Genomic DNA, 20,835 nt, shown 5'->3' with positions numbered 1-20,835 from the left:
CTTGGAGAATTCTTGCGGACCAACATTTGACAATGACACTTTCCTTGAAGACTTACATCCCTAAATATTTTAACTTTAGGAGTATTTGACTAGAAAATTTCAAATACAGCGTTCTTCTGTTTTTCACAGCTTATACTTAATTTAATCCTGTGAATATATTTTTTTATTCAAAACAAAGAATAAAATATATTTTCAGTAGAAAATTAGAAAGCTGAAATTTGTTTTTCTTTTTTTGGGTTTTTGTTTTTTATTCCTGACAGGGATATTTCTGAAACAGTTAAGACAGTTAAACGCGTTTTGGCGCGAGTGCCCGGCTTTATACTTCCAAAAGGGAAAAGATTAGTAAGAAATTAAAATGTTGAATTACTAAGAAGGGAGTTTGCAGTTTTGATATTGTTAAATAGGACCAATTTGACAAAAATGGAAGTACAAATATAGGTGCTTAGAATTTACTAGTATAAGATAGGTATGTTACTTGGGTTAAGCCGAATTGGTTGGGTGAGTGGTTTCTCACGCAGGAGATATGGGATCAATTTCCCTCATCAGCACATCTCCTCAATCATGAGCAGGTTATCCAGTATGCACCCAAAAGATAGCGACTGCAAACTTTCCCGAAAATTTTCCCAAAAAAAAAAGGATATGTATGTAACAAAATAACTACTATCTTTCACCTTAAATGCTGTGCAACTACTACTATATTTTAAACTTATTACTCCCTCCGGTCTAAAATAAGTGATTTTTTGGCCTTTTCTTGTGGTCCAAAATAAGTGATTTTTTCAGATTTCAAGAATGAATTAATTATTTTTTTCCTATATTGTCCTTGGAGTAAATAGTGTTGGAATATGTGTTAGGAGTATTTATGTTAGATAGTAAAGGTTAATGTGATCAATTTTATTGCTAATTAATGTTAAACGGTGGATTTTTTAATTTGTGTGAAAACCTCCAAAAAATCACTTATTTTTAACCGGAGAGAGTAGTTTTTTATTCCAATATTGTCATATAAAGAAAGATGAATGGAGTAGCAAGTTACACATGATTCTTATGGGTTAAAAAATTTAAAAGTTTTGAAATCCATTTTCATGATTTTATATTTTAATATTGGTCCATATTATTATTCTTTTACCCAAACAAAAGAAAAAAGAATAAAAAAACTGGTGGTTATGATATTTCCTTGTGGAATGTGCGTATACAAGTAGGATTTGTTTTCGGCTTACTCGTTTCATATGTGTTCAAATTGGATTTCTTTTTCTTTTATTTAGTTTGATAAAATGTTCATGCAAAAAAATTGATGATCGAGTTCTTTTACACTATATTTTTCTCTTTTTGCTTTTATTTGAAGTTATTTTTTATGTTGAATACATCAACGTTTATAGTTATAAGCTTTTTAGTACCATTATATTTATAACCACCACAATAGAGATAAGCCTCTCTCAATTCTATAATTCGTGACACCGTTTAATCAAAAATGAAATTCAAGTTTACTATATGACAAATAAGTAATAAACAATATTGAATAAATAATACACAAAATAATTTTATCAGATCCAAACTTAAATATGATTGGTTAAAAATCAACGCCAATTGCCATCATAAGTAGGTTCATATTCAGTCTTTAAGAAGACGAAGAAAAGTATTTCTTGCTGCCTATATTCATTTACTTATAGATATCTTCAAATTTTTTCACTTAGAAAAAAATCAGGTACCAGATCAATTTGAATAACTTGATCAAGAAAAAAATTAAATAACAAACTCTTTCTACATCTAATATTCCGCTGCTTCAAGGGATTCCTTATATATGTGCAAACAATATTTTCATAAAAAAGATATTATGATATATACAATAGACTGACTATACCAACAAAATTATTACAGTAATATAAAGTGAACACTAAAATAAATACTCAAAATTAACGCAATCCTAGAACTACCTAATTAGAGACCAAATAATAGTCCCGATATTAAATTTTAAAAAAAACAGTCTCGTCTACGAACCATCCCGCATTCATGCAGGGGTCCAAGAAAGGGTCACACCTCAAAGAGGTATAACGTAGGCAACCTATTATAATGTAAGCATAAGTGGCTGGTTAGGGGTGTATATGGACCGGGTTGGTTCGAGTTTTATCAAAACCAAACCAACTATATCGGTTTGGATTGGTTCAGTTTTGTCGGATTTTTCAGGTTTTCCATTTTTTTTGTTATGTGAATATTATTTCAATCGTATATACTTTGTTAAATTTTATATAATTAAATATATGTTTTGCAAAAATTGAAGAAAATGACAGATATATTATCTGTTAAAATATTTTTATGGAAGAATTTTCTTAGTAACACATGATAGTTATTTTTTAGTCGTCTAACAATAACTTTACGTTAACGTACACTTTTAAGGTTCACTGAATTTAATAATTAAACATAAAAATAAATATGAAACTATATGATTGTCACACCTCCTTTTTCGAGAAGGAAGTTTTTTCCAATTAAAGGACAATCGAAACGGGATTTGTTTATTTATTTCAGAGTCGCCACTTGGGAGATTTAGGGTGTCCCAAGTCACCAATTTTAATCCCGAGTCGAGGAAAAGAATGACTCTGTATTACAGTCCGCGAACCAGAAACCCGGATAAGGAATTCTGTTAACCCGAGAGAAGGTGTTAGGCATTCCCGAGTTCCGTGGTTCTAGCACGGTCGCTCAACTATTATATTCGACTTGATTATCTGATATACATATTATAAACTTATGTGCAAATTTTATTCTTTAGCCGCTTTTATTATTTTTATTTATTGTTATTATTTTACGAAGAATTGCAACATTGTGAAAACGTATTTCAAACCACGTCACAATCAATGCACCCGTGGTTACCGACACCTTTTGACTCCGTTGAGATTTGAATTTGGGTTACATAAATGCACACCCATATTTAAGAAAATAATTTGTTAAAGACGTGCCTAGAACGACTAGCGTATTGTTGTTTTGGGAAAGGCCGTAAAATTTCACTAGACGGCCAACTCCGATGTTCTAAATAATTAATACATACATTTTGTGAGGGCCCCGCAATCTATACATTTTACTAGGCGAGGCTCATCTCATTTATTTTTAATGGACAAATCTTAAAGCGACTACATTTTTTATTTAAAATTAGTCTCTAGAATAAAGAAAGAAAATCCTAATTAATTACGAACTTTTTTTATTTTTTATTTTAAGAAAGCATGGCATACTAATTGCTAGATTAATATAAATATTGATGAAAAGGAATTTCACTTAAAATTTTCGAAATTATAAATAAAAGAAAAATTCGACAACTAATATTCAAAAGAATCAAATATAGCTAAATTAAAACTCGCATTGTTATAAAAAAAACTATTGAGATTAATTATTCACAATTATTTGAAACTAGATTTAACCATAATTACTAAAGCTTATTAGAAAGTTTATTAAACTTAAATGTTCTTCTAATCTTGTTCGAACTTAAATCATGTCTTAATGCCTAATTCACGAAATTTAGTTTAAATTCATGTCTTAGCTAAATTTAGTTACTTGTTCACGATTAACCTACTGTTGATAATCTTAAAACCTTCATATCTAGTGAATTAACCCATTTTGCCAAACCTATTCATTAAAGACTAACTTATGTTATTTTCTCTTATTCCAATTATTGTTCAGTAATACATAAAATAGCCTAAATACAATCAATAAAAGAAACAAAGAAAAAGCGAAATTAACACTTCAAAATAACATTCGTCATATGTATTCATGCTTCCACATTATTAGCTTGCAATAGCTAGTATTACAGTAGTGTACCTGATATTGGAAGCAAAATAAAAGGGAGATCAGCAGAAATTCAGTAGCATACAACAACAACAACAACAACAACAACACCCAGCAACCAATAACCAGCAACGAGAAACCAGTGACAGATTTTGAAATCAAGATAAAAATCTAGAAACACCGACAACAATCAACGGACAGAAGCCAAGGGAATCTTTTCAGATTTGAAAGACTAATTAATTGTTCAACCCTTAATTTCTGAATCCGTATATCAGAATATTTAGATCGTATATCAGGTGTATACTATTCTTCTTTTGAATTTCCAGAATGTTTTTCTTTTTATTTTTGGAGTCTTAATATTTTCGAAATTTTTCTCTCTATCTTCAATATTAAGCTCTCTTTTTTTTATCTATCCCTCCTTCTTTTTTTTTCTCCTCTATCTTCTTTCTGTCCTTTTTCTTCTCTCTCTTCTTCTTGTCTTTCAAGTTCAAGTCTAAGTCCTCTTTTTCTGATCAAGTCTCCCTTATTTATCTTCCATCCCAAACTCTTTAATTCATTAATAAAACAATCACTTTCTCCTACCAAACCCACTACTACATAAAAAATACAATTATTACTTATTTAAACAACTTTTCTTGAGCCCCGCAATCCCACTATGTCTTGTTCCCCACTTTTGATTAAACAAGTACATTATCCTCCCCCATTATATCTTGTTCTCCATGCTTATATTAAACAATTGCATTATTCCTCATCATTATATCTTGTCCCCCCATTATTGATTATTTTAATATTATTTTAATCTTAATGTACAGAGCACTCAAAATAAATAATTGTTCAGAATTTTAATTCCAAAAATATCCCTCTGACCTTACTGAAATTACCACTTTGACCCTGAAAACATTATAATTTACCAATCTACCCCGTCAGCTATAACAAGTTCAACTAATCAATTCTAACCAAAATATAGCAGCTATAACCAATTCCTAATCAGATTTTATGAACAAACTCAAACTATATGATGAACAATAAAGAAACAACTGGAATTATTTTGACTGAACAATGTTTTTACACAACAAACTTATTTTCAGATTCACCAACAATAACAAACAAATATATTCAAAGCATGAGCTCAAATTCAAATTAAACTTTAAACAAAATAAATAAACAGATTCAAATCACTAAACTCAAATAATCAATTGATCTTTAAATTAAATCCAACAAAATTATAACAAAGATACATGATTCAAACTAAATCAAAAAATGAAAAACTAAAACATAAACTCACATTAAATCACTGAATTAACATGAACTTCAAACAAAAAATGAACATGAATTATATCTAAATTAAATAACAAAGAACGGATTCAAACGATTTAAACTAACACTCTTCTATATTAAAATTAAATCCTTTTAAATTAATAAAACAAACTGAAAAATAATTAATTGAATCTTCAACTCAAATCTAACAATATTATAATTAAACTAATCAATTTCTACCTAAAAATAAACAAGAAAAATGAATGAAAACAAATTGAAAGATAAAAAAACGATGAACATGAAATTAATATCAAACATATTTGATTTCAAATCCGAAAAATATCAAACAAAAATACAGAAGAAATAAAACATAGAACAACTGACCGTAAATGACCAACGACAAACTCGAACGAACTTAAACGAAACCAACGAAACCTTGACATAAACGGACTTGAAGACAACGAAGCAATAGATGCGACAGCAGCCATGGTGAAAGAAAAAGAAGATGAAGCATCAGCAGCGATAGCAGCCATGGCGGACAGTGAAAACGCAGCAGCAATGATCTTGAAGAAGAAGAAACACGGGCGGCGACAAAACAATGAAGCAGCAGCGCAACAGTGCGACGAAACTCTCGTGGTTGTTTGGACGAGCTCGAAGACGCAGCCATGGCGGACAGTGAAGAACGCAGCAATGATCTTGAATAAAAAGCAACCAACGTGATCTTGGAGAAGAAGAAGCATGGGCAGCAGCAGTGGTGGTGGAAGAAGCAGCAAAAACAACAACCATGGGGTTCGTTTGGACGTGAACTGAGTGGTCGTTTGGTTGGTTATGGCGACGTGGGGTTCGACGGAGGGTTGGCTGCGTTTTTATTGAAGAAAGAAGATGAAGGAGCTGTGCGTGTGTGAGTGTGTTGGAGGTGTGAGGGACGGGGGGACAGGCAGCAGCCATGGCTGCCATGGGAGGGGAGCTTGGGGTGTTTTTGGAGAAGAAGAAGATGAGGAAGGGGGGCGTATGGTTAGTGTTAGGGTTTTTTGGGTTTGGTTATTTGGGTGCAGGGTAACTGAAAAGGGGAGGGTCCTTTTAGTTTAATGTTGGACCGGGTCGGGGCGTTTTGGGCTGGGTAAGGGGTAATTTGGTTTGGGCTTGGGGGTTTAAAATTGGAGGAAGGGCCCAATCCGATTTTTTTCTTCTTGTTTGTTCTCTTTTCTTTTACTTATTAATAAAACTAAAAATGATAAAATTATAAAAACAAAAATTATCTTAAAATACTAATTAACCCCCTAATAATAATTATCACCCAAAATTAAACATTAATACAAATAAAAATCACACAATTTGGACATTAAAATGATAGAAATGCAAAAGATTATTTTTTATGATTTTCTCATTTTTGTAAAACAAACTTAAATAAATACTAAATGAAAAATGCGACATATTTTATATTTTTATTAATTTAAACAAATAAACATGCACAGACAAAAATACAAATAATTATACAAAATACCAAAAAAATACAAAAATTGCACACAAAGGAAAATTGTTTTATTTTGAATTTTTTGGGAGTAATTCTTTCATAGGGCAAAAATCATGTGCTTACAGCTGCCCCTCTTTGCCCGAAGACACGAAAGGTTTTGGTGCAAAGATAAAGTGAGCGATTTTTGCCCATCTGAGTACTCCGTGTGAAGCATTTTTTGAAAAAAGGTTTAACCGAACCTTTGCTTCAAAGGTTTCCTACATATCCCTGGCTAAAAGGGAATCAGGTTAATGTAGTTCGGGAAGTTTTGGTAGCTGGGACTACTGTGGGACTGCAATGTTGCTGCTATTGCATGCTACTTTTACTGTTTGCTGACCTCCTTATTATACCATGCTTAAAAGAAAAATCAAGAAGTTAGGCTAGACTACGGATTACAAGATCCCATCTATCTTCCATTTGTTCTTGATGCCTTGCTTTCTTGTCGGCTTGCGTCGATTCCGGTGCTTCTTTCTTCCGAGAATTGATGGGGGTGACACCGACCTTTTGCTACTTTGAATACCAATTCTCACTGTCTGGTTCGGTCCGCTGGGGATATGGCTTTCTTCATTAAGCTTTGTTATGCTGGGCATAATTCAATGTTCACAGGCCGCTTCTTTCAAGATGCGTCTTTTCTCCCTTTTGACTCATGCGCTTGATTTTGCGCTGAGATCTCTTGTTGCAGCCTTCCGCTTTCCGGTGCTGGGGATTTTTATTGTTTCCCGCTGGGGATTCCTGTTGGATTCTTCTGCTTTACTGACTTGCAATGTATTCCTCTATTATATGGGTGGGCTCCCAACTTCAACCAACAACTTTGAAAATAAAATCGTCATTCCTCTCTTCAGGCGGGCTCCTGACCTCAACAACAACTTCGAAAATAAAATGTCATTCCTCTCTTCAGGCGGGCTCCTGACTTCAACAACAACTTTGAAAACAAAATGCCATTCCTTTCTTCAGGCGAGCTCCTGACTTCAACAACAACTTTGAAAATAAAATGTCATTCCTTTCTTTAAGCTGGCGAGATTTCAACAGCTTTTAAAAATAAAACGCCTTTCCTCTCTTCAGGCGGGCTCCTGAGTTCAACAACTTTGAAAATAAAATGTCATTCCTTTCTTTAGGCTGGCGAGATTTCAACAACTTTGAAAATAAAATGTCTTTCCTCTCTTTAGGCTGGCGAGATTTCAACAACTTTGAAAATAAAATGTCATTCCTTTCTTTAGGCTGGCGATATTTCAACAACTTTTAAAAATAAAATGCCTTTCCTCTCTTCAGGCGGGCTCCTGACTTCAACAACTTTGAAAATAAAATGTCATTCCTTTCTTTAGGCTGGCGAGATTTCAACAACTTTGAAAATAAAATGCCTTTCCTCTCTTCATGCGGGCTCCTGACTTTAACAACTTTGAAAATAAAATGTCATTCCTTTCTTTAGGCTGGCGAGATTTCAACAACTTTGAAAATAAAATGTCATTCCTTTCTTTAGGCTGGCGAGATTTCAACAAATAAAACGTCTTTCCTCTCTTCAGGCGGGCTCCTGACTTTAACAACAACTTTGAAAATAAAATGTCATTCCTCTCTTCAGGCGGGCTCCTGACCTCAACAACAACTTTGAAAATAAAATGTCATTCCTTTCTTTAGGCTGGCGAGATTTCAACAACTTTTAAAAATAAAACGCCTTTCCTCTCTTCAGGCGAGCTCCTGACTTCAACAACTTTGAAAATAAAATGTCATTCCTTTCTTTAGGCTGGCGAGATTTCAACAACTTTGAAAATAAAATGTCATTGTACAGGTGGGCTCCTGACTTCTTCAACTTAAAATTTAATAACCTCCATTCTACAGGCGGGCTTCTGACTTTAACAATTTCTTAAATTTTAAAACCTCCATTCTCCAGGCGGGCTCCTGACTTCAACTCTAATACTTTTAAAATAAATCAAGCTCCTTTCGAGCTTTGGAGAAAGATTCATCGGACTAAGATTTGATATCTCAGGAGAAAATTTCATCGGACTAGGACTTTTATCTTAGGAGGAAAATGTAAAGATCAAAGGTTTGAGAAACTTACCTTAGTAATTTCTTCTTTTCTTTTCTTTTTCCCTTGCGCTGCTTTGTTCTTGTTTCAACTCTCAAGCAACGAAAATTTTATCAGTTTTTTTTTCTAAAAAAAATGGTGGCCGATTTGTGGCCTTGCTGGGGATGATTTTCTCCTTTAACAGCTCGCGTTGTCTTTCCCCGAGACTGCTGGGGAATTATTTACTTACCTGTTGGGGAATGATATTATTGGGGAGTCTCCTTTCTTCCCCTTTTCTCCAAAGCTACTTCCTTCAAAACTTTTCTCTCTCAACATTGCTGGGGATAAAATGTTATCAGCCGGGGATAACGCTGTTGAGGATAACACTGCTGGGAGATTTTGATTCCTTCAAAAACTAGTGCTTCACTCTTCTGAAGGCTGCTGGGAATGATACTGGCCTTTTGCTTTTTCCGAGCACAAGTTTCATCTTTTTGTTCTGTCCGCTGGGGAACAACTTCCTTTATTAAAACTTGTTATGCTGGGGGTAAAACTGGTTCAAAGACCACTTCCCTTGAGACTGGTGCTATCTTTATTCTTCCCCGAATGGGTATCTGACTTCCAAAAAATTTTCTAAATGAAAGGAAAATTTTCTGCCCCAGTTTGATAATCTCCCTTGTGGCATGCATTTCCGCCATCAATGTCATTTCCTTTTAAAATTTGACTGTGGTGGTTGGTTGTGATACTCCTACTGGGGATGGCTTTTCCCTTTCTCCTTCCCTGCTCTGCGTTCCAAAAAACTTGCGGGGGATGATATTATTTGTTGGGAATGATCCCTTTCTGCTGGGGATATCCCTATTCTTTTGTGGCATAGTTCGGAAACTGTCATTTTCCCGACCTTTTAGTCTCATATGAATTTCCCAAATCATGCTCATTGCTCTTCTTGATTTGTCCACAGTCCTTATCCTTGAGGTTTATAACCTTTGATTTCGGCAAGGGTATCCCTCTTGACACTCGTCAATCCTTTTGTCAATTCTCTTTTGCTGGGGATATCTTTCTTGACACTGGCCTTGCGCTTGTTCCTTGCTGACTATACCACTTGGATGTACTAGTCAGATCTCATCTTGCATAATTTGGAAAGCTGATAGCATATTTTGAAGTCATTTCTCACTTGTTCTGACCAAACAGACTCTACTGGGGAATTTTTCTATGAAAGGAGAAAGATAAAAAGGAACAGAATAAAAGACAAAGGAAAAATATGACTCTTTAACAAAAGAAACTATAAATAAAAACCTATCAAACGCAGATATCGACTCTAATGGTCATGACATGCATATGTGGCCTATCCTCCGCCGTCAATCGTCTTTCAAGATCTTCATTTGGCGATTCCCCATCTGATTCTCAATCTTATTCGACTTGTAGTGCCCGAAGGGTTTTTACTATCAAGCCTCTCTCATTTTGGTTTTTCTCTCAGCTTTCATCGCCTTATGGTGCCCGTGAAGATTTTCACCGATAAGACTCTCTCATTTGTATCATTTTCCAGATGGGGATTTGGAGTGTTGCCGATATGACTCTCTCTGCTGGGGATTAGAGTCCTTTCTGCTGTGGATCAGAGTGTTATGTTCATCGGTAAGACTCTCATTTTTCTGACTTGGCATCTTTTGAAGACTGATCAGAAGGTCTTTCTTTGGACCGTAATGTGGGTTTTTGGATAGGCTAGAAAGAAAGGGTATTAAATGCTAAAAAACAAACCAATTTGAGGTTCAAAATTACAACTTTCGGAACCATATTTGTTTACAACAAGCGCAACCCTTGCCCCAATTTCTTGCTTGGGGATTATTTATAGTTATTTTATTTTTATATATAATTTTTATTACACCATGACCGAGCCTTGAGGCGCCTACGTATCCTCTTTGAGGAATCAGGTCGAACGTAGTTCCCAATTCCTCTGTTTTCTTCTGACTTTCTTTTGTTTTCTGTTATCATTTTTCTCTTTTCTTTTCATTTTTTTTCTTTTTTTTTTGTTGCTTTTTTTTTCTTTTCTTTTTGTGTTTTTTTTCTTTTTCTTTTTCTTTTCTTATCTTTTTATGTTTGTGTTTCTACTCTTTGCTACTGATTCCGAAAGAGGGGTATGAAAGAAAACAAATAAGGCTCAAAGGGTTAACGAAGGAGAAAGTGTTTAGATAGCAGAATAAAATGCCTTCGTCATTCCAATCTTCAAAACACGCCAAGCACAAACAACACCATTAAATATTCACCACATCTTCTGATTGTGCCGGACTTGATAACCATATGCATACATTTGCCTTTTTCTTTTGTCATTTTTAAAGCACCGTTGGGCAATACTCTCACTTGATTTTATGGTTTTCTTTATGTTTTATTTGCCCCAGTTCCATATGACTCGAGCTCCGAATAATCTCAAACCGTCTTTATTCCTTTTAAATGTTCCGATCACCACCCAATGGTTTTATGATTATCTTTTAAGATCAGGCCCAAACTGTGTGCGCATGTCATGTCACCTGAATCGGCGTTGAACAAAAATGATAAAAGGACCAAACAAAAAGATAACTGGAAATAATAAAAGACCGGATTTTGCATTAGATTACCGGTGAAATGGTTTGAATAACAAAATGAACGAAAACAAACCAGAATAAAATCCTAAAGCAGCCTGGACAAAACTTAAACAAACTGCTATGACAAAATGGAAAGATAAGAAAGTTTGACGCAAGACAATATCTGAATTACAACCCTAATAATCCGGAGAACAGAAATGACAACAAAATAAACCATCAAAAGCTTCTCTCTTGCTAACCAAGGAACGAAGCGCCCTCCCAATTATCAAACCTGGCATCTTAGCCACTGAGCTTTTCATCAATACTGCCAAGACCATTACCAGCTTCAACATCATCATCCTCCGTCAACAAGTTCTCGATAGGGTTCGAGTGCTTCATGTCACTGTTATTGATCACAATCCGCGCTTTTTGGATCATTTTTTCTACTTCCCTTTTCAGATTACGACAGCTCTCAATGTTGTGCCCTATGACATTGGAGTGGTATGCGCATCGTGCTGCCGGATCAAAGTTTCTTGCACGTGGATCTGGAGTATATGCGGAGAGCGGCTCAATCAGGCCATCTTGCCTTAGCCTTTCAAACAGACTTGCATAAGATACTCCGATAGGGGTGAGAGCCTTTTCTCGTTTTAGCAACCTCTCGTTCCTAAATACTTGATTGGGCCGGAAACCTGATCCAGGGGGCTTCCGGTAGGCTTGTGAGGGTAGATAGGCCTTTTGTGGAGCTGGGTATTTGGAAAGTGAAGCATGTCTTTGGGAGTCTCGTGGAGAGAAGTAGTGTTGGGGAGGGGAGTAGCGTTGACGAGTGATGGAGCTACTCGGGTAGCTGGGAAAGCTGCCATAAGTGGGTTGGGATGGAGAGTATGGGGGATCTTCCGTTATGGTGTTGGGTGCTTGGGTAATGACAGAGTTCAAGAAGCTTGGCAATGGAGGGGGTGGTGCTTTCCCAGTCATCCATGCCTGATACATGTCTGCCATATGTTGTCTCAGCATTTTCACTTCTTCTACCAACTTGTTGTTCCGTTCGACCAGTTGTTGTCGGTCATCAGTACCGACCCACTTGGTTCTGAGGTTCTGAGTCATTATCCTTTGACTTTGCTTTGCAGGGAGGAGTTACCACAACCAACCACTTTTTTATATATGAACAACAGCAAAGTGAAGCCATCACATTAGTGTTAGGGCATTTGATAGATAATCATATATCAGAGATACAATACCCCTAAGCAGTTAGACCGTTCTATCACGCATTCACTTCAGTTACGTGCGTCGTTCCGGCTTCTTGTAATTGTGCCCCTTTGAAAATCTCCCACACTTTTTTTTTCAATGGTGGTCGAATCTTATGGAGATTGCCTATGTATCATGACCCCGCATGAATCAGACCTTGCGTAGTTCGGACCAATAAAAGATAAATAATAATAAACATATTTTTTTTTTGGAATTTTCAATTTTCATATTAAAACAAACTTGATTACAAAAGTTTAAAAAAACTGACCATACTAACAGACTTTGACAAAAGACAACAAACGGCCTCGAAAATCAAATAACTCGCATACTCTAATCAAAGAATTACAAACTCAAAAACAAACGGCTAGTTCCTTTCCCCGTTTGACAAATGCAACCAAACGGTTATTTTTTGCAAATGTGGCCTCTTCCAAATTTCATATGAATTTTGAGGCCGGGAAGGATTATTTTACAACCTTTCACAAACTTGTTCGTTCTTTTACAAAAATAGTCCTTCGACAACCGAAAGATACTCTAAGGCTATCTCGGCAAGAACGGTTTAAGACATCACCGAAGTCGGGCCGGCTTATTTTAACTAAAAACCAAACGGTATTCACTTGACCACTGACTATTTTCTTGTTTTTTTTCAAATAAAAAAGACCTGGTTTTGCAAACACGGCCTTTCAGCACTTCGGAGACGAAGATTTTAAGGTTGTGCGGGATAACTGGTCGCAACCCAAAAGAATGACCAAAAATGGTCGTTTACGCAAAATCAGCTTTCCGGCGTCCCTTTCGAGAACATTCGGCTATTTTTGACAAAACGGCGTGACCCAACTTATTTATGACTCTTTTCTTGTTTTTTTTTCAAATTAGAATAAAAGACCTGGTATTGCAAACACGGCCTTTCAGCGCCTCTAGGACGAAGATTTTTAAGGTTGTGTGGGTCAATTGGATCAAATCTAAAAAAAAATGACCCAAAGGTGGCTGTTTATGCAAAGTCAGCCTCCTGGCGTTCCTTTCGGGAACATTCGGCTATGTTTTGACAAAACAGCGTCACTTGACTTCTTTATGATGAAATTAAGATTTGACGTATTTTTTTGGCTATTTTAGCAAAAGGGGAGGTTGGACCCGATTAGGGCTGCCTACGTATCTCACATCCGATGAGAATTAAACCGGCGTAGTTCGCCCCTCAGAAATAAAGCAAATAAGCTAACTCCTTTTTTTTCGAAAAAATACTTACAAAGAAGAGAGAAAATATTTCTGGATTTTGATTTTTGTTGTTGTTTTTTTTTATTTTTTTTATATATTCTTTTTTTTGTTTTTGAAAAAAAAACAACGGCTAATATATATATATATATATATATATATATATATATATATATTGTTTTAACTTCTTTTCCCTTTTTTTTTGGAAAGTTCAAAAAATCTTCTAAAGAAAAATGGAAATATTTTTGGACTATTACCCTGGATTTCTGAAAGAAATACTACAAAAGAAAAAAAAATATTTTTGAATTTTGAATTTTCTTCTGAACTTTTAAACAAATATTTTGAATTTTGAGAGAGATTAAAAAGAAATATTTTTGTATTATATTTTTTTTTTAATTTGAGGTCTACAAGACTGAGTAATGAAAAATATTTTTTTTTTGATTTTTTGGAATATGGAGGGCCGGAACCGAAGAGGTTTTCCTATGTATCTCACATCCGGTGAGAATCAGACCAGCGTAGTTCGGGCAATTAACTGAACTATTTTAAAACTTGTTTTTTCCTTCATTTTTGGCAGCAAAAATCAAGACCACTTTAAAAGCACGACTCTTTTCCTTTTCGGTTTTGGGCATTTTCATAAAAATAAAAAAAACTATTTTAAAAATAAGACCCTTTTTTTCATTTTCATTTTCCATGGTAAGACAAACTATTTTCCTTTTCTATTTTTTGAAAACAAGACAGAATAACGACTCTTTTTTCTATTTTTCCTTTGCTTTTAGTAAAACAAATTAATAAAATATTTTTTTTTATTTTCTCATAATTTCGGCAGAGTTCGACGGTATTTGGGCATTAGTTTTTTCAAAAATAAACAATTAACTCCCTAACCGCTATTTTTTTTTTCAATTTCACAATATTCCTAATATTCAAAAACCGGTTAGCATGCGGGCGCGAGACAAATAAATGCACGGAAAACAAATAGGATGCCTCAGGATGGTCTTTTCATATCAGGTTGCTAGTCCTAGACGGACTCAACCCCTGTGTTGAGTCCCCTAAGTCAAATGCAACGTGATGCAAATAAGCGTTCCTACTAGGGATCCGGCATGAAGTCACGTTATTCTATGTTCAAAACCTGGGTCGGTGTTCTAGACAGTGTACCCGAGCGGACAACTCGAGTTGAGGAAGGAGCTCCTTTCCGGGAACCAAAAGGCCAGCCGGCTTAGAAACTTTCCGAGCCTCTTTTATTTAGGGTATGACACTAACAGAATAGGGAGTCTCAACCAGTAAGCACATCCCCGGAGGTAAGAAGAGAAAGGTTTCGGCACAGTTTATATACAGTTCAAATAATATCAAAGCGGTAAAAGCAGCATTTAGCACATTAGGCTCAAAACATGTAATAATCAGATAATAAATAAAGCCAAATATAACAATTCATCTAAGCTCGAATTTTGAACCCTGAACCAGAGATTCTGGGTTTTGTCCCCAGCAGAGTCGCCAGAGCTGTCACACCTCCTTTTCCGCCCGCGAAGGGGCGCGGAAGGGAGTTTTTTCAAATTAAAGGGCAATCAAAACGAGATTTATTTATTTATTTCAGAGTCGCCACTTGGGAGATTTAGGGTGTCCCAAGTCACCAATTTTAATCCTGAATCGAGGAAAAGAATGACTCTGTATTACAGTCAGCGAACCAGAAATTCGGATAAGGAATTTTGTGAACCCGGGAAAAGGTGTTAGGCATTCCCGAGTTCCGTGGTTCTAGCACGGTCGCTCAACTGTTATATTCGGCTTGATTATCTGATATAATACATATTATAAACTTATGTGCAAATTTTATCCTTTAGCCGCTTTTATTATTTTTATTTATTGTTATTATTTTACGGAGAATTGCAACATTGTGAAAACGTATTTCAAACCACGTCGCAATCAATGCACCCGTGGTTATCGACACCTTTTGACTCCGTTGAGATTTGAATTTGGGTTACATAAATGCACACCCATATTTAAGAAAATAATTTGTTAAAGACGCGCCTAGAGCGACTAGCGTATTGTTGTTTTGGGAAAGGCCGTAAAATTTCACTAGACGGCCAACTCCGATGTTCTAAATAATTAATACATACATTTTGTGAGGGCCCCGCAATCTATACATTTTACTAGGCGAGGCTCATCTCATTTATTTATAATGGACAAATCTTAAAGCAACTACATTTTTTATTTAAAATTAGTCTCTAGAATAAAGAAAGAAAATCCTAATTAATTACGAGCTTTTTTTATTTTTTATTTTAAGAAAGCATGGCATACTAATTGCTAGATTAATACAAATATTGATGAAAAGGAATTTCACTTAAAATTTTCGAAATTATAAATAAAAGAAAAATTCGACAACTAATATTCAAAAGAATCAAATATAGCTAAATTAAAACTCGCATTGTTATAAAAAACTATTGAGATTAATTATTCACAATTATTTGAAACTAGATTTAACCATAATTACTAAAGCTTATTAGAAAGTTTATTAAACTTAAATGTTCTTCTAATCTTGTTCGAACTTAAATCATGCCTTAATGCCTAATTCACGAAATTTAGTTTAAATTCATGCCTTAGCTAAATTTAGCTACTTGTTCACGATTAACCTACTGTTGATAATCTTAAAACCTTCATAACTAGTGAATTAACCCATTTTGCCAAACCTATTCATTAAAGACTAACTTATGTTATTTTCTCTTATTCCAATTATTATTCAGTAATACATGAAATAGCCTAAATACAATCAATAAAAGGAACAAAGAAAAAGCGAAATTAACACTTCAAAATTCCATTCGTCATATGTATTCATGCTTCCACATTATTAGCTTGTAATAGCTAGTATTACAGTAGTGTACCTGATATTGGAAGCAAAAGAAAAGGGAGATCAGCAGAAATTCAGTAGCATACAACAACAGCAACACCCAGCAACCAATAACCAACAACGAAAAACCAGTGACAGATTTTGAAATCAAGATAAAAATCTAGAAACACCGACAACAATCAACGGACAGAAGCCAATGGAATCTTTTCAGATTTGAAAGACTAATTAATTGTTCAACCCTTAATTTCTGAATCCGTATATCAGAATATTTAGATCGTATATCAAGTGTATAATATTCTTCTTTTGAATTTCCAGAATGTTTTTCTTTTTATTTTTGGAGTCTTAATAATTTCGGAATTTTTCTCTCTATCTTCAATATTCAGCTCTTTTTTTTTTATCTATCCCTCCTTCTTTTTCTCCTCTATCTTCTTTCTGTCCTTTTTCTTCTCTCCCTTTCTTCTTGTCTTTCAAGTTCAAGTCTAAGTCCTCTTTTTCTGATCAATTCTCCCTTATTTATCTTTCATCCCAAACTCTTTAATCCATTAATAAAACAATCACTTTCTCCTACCAAACCCACTACTACATAAAAAATACAATTATTACTTATTTAAACAACTTTTCTTGAGCCCTGCAATCCCACTATGTCTTGTTCCCCACTTTTGATTAAACAAGTACATTATCCTCCCCCCCCCATTATATCTTGTTCCTCATGCTTATATTAAACAATTGCATTATTCCCCATCATTATATCTTGTCCCCCCATTATTGATTATTTAATATTATTTTAATCTTAATGTACAGAGCACTCAAAATAAATAATTGTTCAGAATTTTAATTCCAAAAATACCCCCTCTGACCTTACTGAAATTACCATTTTGACCCTGAAAACATTGTAATTTACCAATATACCACGTCAGCTATAACAAGTTCAACTAATCAATTCTAACCAAAATATAGCAGCTATAACCAATTTCTAATCAGATTTTATGAACAAACTCAAACTATATGATGAACAACAAAGAAACGACTTGAATTATTTTGACTGAACAATGTTTTTACACAACAAACTTATTTTCAGATTCACCAACAATAACAAACAAATATATTCAAAGCATGAGCTCAAATTCAAATTAAACTTTAAACAAAATAAATAAACAGATTCAAATCACTAAACTCAAATAATCAATTGATCTTTAAATTAAATCCAACAAAATTATAACAAAATACATGATTCAAACTAAATCAAAAAATTAAAAACTAAAACATAAACTCACATTAAATCACTGAATTAACATGAACTTCAAACCAAAAATGAACATGAATTATGTCTAAATTAAATAACAAAGAACGGATTCAAGTGATTTAAACTAACACTCTTCTATATTAAAATTAAATCCTTTTAAATTAATAAAAAATAATTAATTAAATCTTCAACTCAAATCTAACAACATTATAATTAAACTAATCAATTTCTACCTAAAAATAAACAAGAAAAATGAATGAAAACAAACTGAAAGATAAAAAAAACGATGAACATGAAATTAATATCAAACATATTTGATTTCAAATCCGAAAAATATCAAACAAAAATACGGAAGAAATAAAACTTAGAACAACTGACCGTAAATGACCAACGACGAACTCGAACGAACTTAAACGAAACCAACGAAACCTTGACATAAACGGACTTGAAGACAACGAAGCAATAGCTGCGACATCATCCATGGTGAAAGAAAAAGAAGATGAAGCATCAGCAGCGACAGCAGCCATGGCGGACAGTGAAAACGTAGCAGCAACGATCTTGAAGAAGAAGAAACACGGGCAGCAGCGCAGCAGTGCGACGAAACTCTCGTGGTTGTTTGGACGAGCTCGAAGACACAGCCATGGCGGACAGTGAAGAACGCAGCAATGATCTTGAAGAAAAAGCAACCAACGTGATCTTGGAGAAGAAGAAGCACGGGCAGCAGCAGTGGTGGCGGAAGAAGCAGCAAAAACAGCAGCCATGAGGTTCGTTTGGACGTGAACTGAGTGGTCGTTTGGTTGGTTATGGCGACGTGGGGTTCGATGAAGGGTTGGCTGCATTTTTATTGAAGAAAGAAGATGGAGAAGCTGTGCATGTGTGAGTGTGTTGGAGGTGTGAGGGACGGGGGGAAGGGCAACAACCATGGCTGCCATGAGAGGGGAGCTTGGGGTGTTTTTGGAGAAGAAGAAGATGAGGAAGGGGGCGGATGGTTAGTGTTAGGGTTTTTTGGGTTTGGTTATTTGGGTGCAGGGTAACTGAAAAGGGGAGGGTCCTTTTGGTTTAGTGTTGGACCGGGTCGGGGCGTTTTGGGCTGGGTAAGGGGTAATTTGGTTTGGGCTTGGGGGTTTAAAATTGGAGGAAGAGCCCAATCCGATTTTTTTCTTCTTGTTTGTTCTCTTTTCTTTTACTTATTAATAAAACTAAAAATGCTAAAATTATAAAAACAAAAATTATCTTAAAATACTAATTAACCCCCTAATAATAATTATCACCCAAAATTAAACATTAATACAAATAAAAATCACACAATTTGGACATTAAAATGCTAGAAATGCAAAAGATTATTTTTTATGATTTTCTCATTTTTGTAAAACAAACTTAAATAAATACTAAATGAAAAATGCGACATATTTTATATTTTTATTAATTTAAACAAATAAACATGCACAGACAAAAATACAAATAATTATACAAAAATACCAAAAAAAATACAACAATTGCACACAAAGGAAAATTGTTTTATTTTGAATTTTTTGGGAGTAATTCTTTCATAGGGCAAAAATCACGTGCTTACAATGATGATATGTTTTATTTAATTTTAAACTATTGAAATATCATTTCAAACTCGAAAAAGATATAAGATATTAATAGATATTGACATATAAATATGAAAGAACAAATTAAAGAGATTGACGCATTTCACTAACACTTGATAAAAAAGTAATCATACAACTCATTAAAGTTAATAAATATGGAGCACTTCATATTTAACTAAATTTTATCCCATAAGAGAATCACAAATATTCCTTGACATTTTTTAAAGAAAATTCTATAAAAAGTCTTAAAAGTATATATAAAAATTATATATTTATATGTCGGTTTGGTTCGAGTTTTTTTACTCAATACCAAATCAAATCAAACCAAACCTAATCGGAATTTTTTAATTGGTTTGGTTTGACTTTTCGGTTTGGTGTGATTTTCCGGTTCGATTAGTACACCCTTATGGCTGGTATATTCAACGGCTCGAATAGGTCACACAACAACTTTAGGCTTTAGCGTTGCTCCCAGCATCAGTTCCGATATTATTTCCATAAAATCATGTGTATAGCAACCACTAGTGACATGTGATGTAGACCAAAGAAATTCGCTGTAAAATAAACCTTTTCGACATGAATTCGTGTAGGTTATTGTTACATTAATTATTTGAAAGTGATTTTCCGTTCAACAACTACTAATGCATGCAATTTCTAAATGAGAGCTAGCCCATTTCTATCACCTTTAAATGTTGTATCTATGGCAACAATAAATGAGATAAGGTTTCGTCTTCCCATGTGTTTGTGAAATGGAAAACTTTTGTATAGAATATCAATTTTGGTCAAGCTTTTACACGTTATATTGATATTAAATGATGTTCAGTGTTCTCATAAAACCCTTTGGTCTACCTAAACTTTGTGTTTTTCTATAGACTTCGCCTGCCCACTTTAGTTTAGTACCAGGAAAGGTCAAGATATTATATTATATAGAACCATATATGTTTAGTGGTAGAAAATGCAATCATAATGAGGTATGAAATTTTAGGACTTCCATTGACTTGTTAAGTCTGCAGTAGACAACTTGATTTAGTCGGTAATTTATTTCCTTTTTTTAAATTTTTTTACATAGTTTTATACGAAAAATAGGAAGGTTTAATTGAACAGCGATGATCAGAAAGTTACTGGGATTTGAACTTGTAACATTACCATGGAAAATACAACCTTTTGGCCAAAGAACTATTTCGTACTGGGACGGTTGACGATTTGTCCAAGTTATTGGTAATATAAATTAAATGGATTAAGATTCTAGGTGAAAGTGCACTAATATGATAATACTATAACATAGTATGTAATCATTCTCTTTTATTATATTTGAAGAAGTACCACTATGTCTTGGCTGTTTATTACTTTGCTTAATAAATAATAAATTGATCGCAAAAAATGGAGAGGTATACGCACAAAAAGGCCATGCTTTGCCTAACAAAGGTAGTCAAAATCTCTTCCTAGAATCTTGAAATTATTTTATTTTTCTTTTGCCCGTATATATATATACTAGTAACGGATATCCCGCACGGGCCCAAGCTTAAATAAACCAACACAATTTAAGTTAATTAGTGATTTATTTCTATGTTATGTAGATTTGAGTATAATTAAGAAATTTAATCATAATTTAAGACAATACTGGTAATATATCAAA

Source organism: Nicotiana sylvestris, chromosome 8 (assembly GCF_000393655.2).
Source record: "Nicotiana sylvestris chromosome 8, ASM39365v2, whole genome shotgun sequence".
Taxonomy (NCBI): domain Eukaryota; kingdom Viridiplantae; phylum Streptophyta; class Magnoliopsida; order Solanales; family Solanaceae; genus Nicotiana; species Nicotiana sylvestris.
Note: the sequence above shows the minus strand (reverse complement) of the source record.